The following is a 2746-nucleotide window of genomic DNA, read 5'->3' on the forward strand; positions in this document are numbered from 1 at the left end:
TCTTAAATCCACCCTGCAGCCATTATGGGTATTATAGTCACTGTGGACGACACAATTACTGATGTCAATTTGGCGTCCTGATTAGTTGCTTTGTACAATTTGTTCAATACAATTGTACATTTACATACTATTCACAAACCACGGTCTAATTTTCTTTTGCTTATCGGCACGTTCTCCGTATTTTTAATCAACAAAGACAAAGTAGCATGTAAAGAGGTAATTACTTGTTTTCTTTCCGTGCAGTTATTTTCTTCATCGGCGGGCTCTCTGACTTCAACGAGCCGGTGAAATGAAATTACTTCATTCCCTCCGGACAAACAGCCTATTATTTTATAAAGCTAAGTGATCGATTCAGAGACCTTAAGAATGATCATAAAATACATCACAACGGAGGCTTTAATTTCTGTAATAAAACAACTCTTTTCGACCGAACATGCAACTCAGACAAGATGTCGACAGCATGCGCAATTATTACCGTCTACAGTCAACCTATACGACAAAAGCGAGGGAAGCAATCACCCAAGTCTACCTTAAAGAAATTCCTTAGTCATATTCTTACCTTTTCAGCAGTTTAAATCGCTTAGATGTAAATGCCGATGACCAGAAAATCAGAAAAAATTAAACAACGCGCTATCTTGTCGCCTTCTGAATAAACTCCTGACCTCACAGCTTGGGTCCAGGTTCTTTGCGGTTGACGTCCAGTGACTGAGAACTAGTTCTCAGTTTGTTGGCGGGTAAAGTGGAAACTATAAGTTAAAAATTTTTTTTCCCATTTCTTGAGTTTTAAGAGGAATAGAATAGCACTTGTTGATAAATAATTATTTTTAGTTTCCATGCGGTTCATAACAGTTTAAGTCCTGAATTGGAATAATTGTATCATGGACAATGATATTGGGATTCGGGTCTGGAGCCATGGAACTAGGCCAAGGCATTTCATTTACTTTTTGTTACATTGTTGTCATTTTTGACGACAAAAACAGATTATTTTATCCTCACTTGTTTGTAATCCATCATTTGAACATTGATCATTATAATCTGTCTTGTGATACTGGTTATAAACCAGCTTCAGCTAGGAAAGGAGGCAGTGTGGTTAGGGCGCTGGCCTTGAGATGCAGAGGTCCCGGGTTCAAGACCTGCTCTGACCACTCGTTGAATTTGATCCTGGTTGTCCCTGGTTCAACTTCCCAGCTGCACTTGTAAATAGCCAACTGGTTTGCCTCCGGCCGGTTGGGATTCTTAACAATTGTTGTTGTTGTTTTGGGCCCGGTTGTTCAAACGCCGATTAACGCTAATCCCAGATTATAAATTGACCAAGGAGTTTATTTCTCTACCCCCAAATGCTGTTCAATGCTGATATTAGGCAAAACTTTACATTAGGAGAAGTCAATCTTGAAAAACAAAAATAAGCAAAAGAAACTTTCACCAAAAAGTTGAAAACATGAAACAAAAGTTTACGCTAATCCTGGATTAAGTTAATCGGCTTTCGAACAAGCGGGCCCTGTTCTGTTGTTTCGTTGTCTTTCATTGGCCCTGAAAAGCCCCTATGGGGAGCGGTCAATTAAGTATGTATTGTATTGTATGCATGCGGTCTTACATTAGGGTTTATTAATTTTTTTGTTAACCCATTCACACCTAATTTATAAAGTTGCTCCATTGATGAGTAAAATCTTCTGGTCTTAGACATAGTAAGTCCCAATCCCAGGAGGGAATGAATTAAAAGGGACAGAGTTTTTGGTTCAGTGTGGAAATGAGTTCAGCATCAAAAATACTGCCCTCAAATCCAGTAATAAATGTTATATTTCGTTCAAAATATTTCCCCGTTTCTGATTGGTTAAAACCACACACATAATTTACCATAACCAGCTGCTGTTCACCAAATTTGGAAAGAAACTGTCATATTGAATCAATGACGTCAAAAGTGCAGCCCGCTGCAAATTATTGAACCGTTGACCGAAAAAAGCTAGGGACGAGATTGTGTTATTTTTGTTGGGCAGAAAAATGGCTGCGAGTAGGTTTCGAAGTTTGAGCGAAGAAAATATTTTGAATGAACAATAAAGCAATTATTGAATTCGGCTTTCGTAGAATAATTATGAAGAATTCTGCAGATCTCGGAGGATGTTATCCACTTGGCCTTGGCCTAGTTCCATGGCTCTAAACCCGAATCCCAATATCATTGTCCAGGATGTTAACAGGATGTCCAGGATGTTGGGTGTCAGGGTGGCCACTGTGAGCCGGGGTTCAACTCTGGCCTCGGTTAGCATGTGGGCTGAGTTTCAGTCGATCTCAACCTGACTCAAGGGTTTTTCTCCGGGTACTCCGGTTTTCTTTCCTCATCAAAATCGACTCACAGCTAATTAAAATCTAGCTGTGGTGCTGTGCTCCGACATTAAACATGGACTGTATAGCGGCAGCCAGAGGCGCCTTTGTAATTGCTTTCAGCCCGATATCGTGAGCTCTGCCAATTATTATTATTATAACAATATTATTATTCCAATTCAGGACTGTTATGAACAGCATGGCAACTAAAAATAATTACTTATCAAGAGGTGCTCACATCTTCCTCGCAAACTCAAGAAAAGGGAAAATATTAAATTTTGTAACTTTAAGTCATCGTTGCTTAAGCTTCCTACACTCCTGGAAATGGACCCACTCAAAGACATGAAGACCCTTGACTCTTTATAACCCAAACTCCAGCTCCAACTACAAAGCACTCAATGAAGCAGGGGATGGTATGGAAGCAAGCAAG

This window comes from Montipora capricornis, chromosome 4 (assembly GCF_036669925.1).
Source record: "Montipora capricornis isolate CH-2021 chromosome 4, ASM3666992v2, whole genome shotgun sequence".
NCBI lineage: Eukaryota > Metazoa > Cnidaria > Anthozoa > Scleractinia > Acroporidae > Montipora > Montipora capricornis.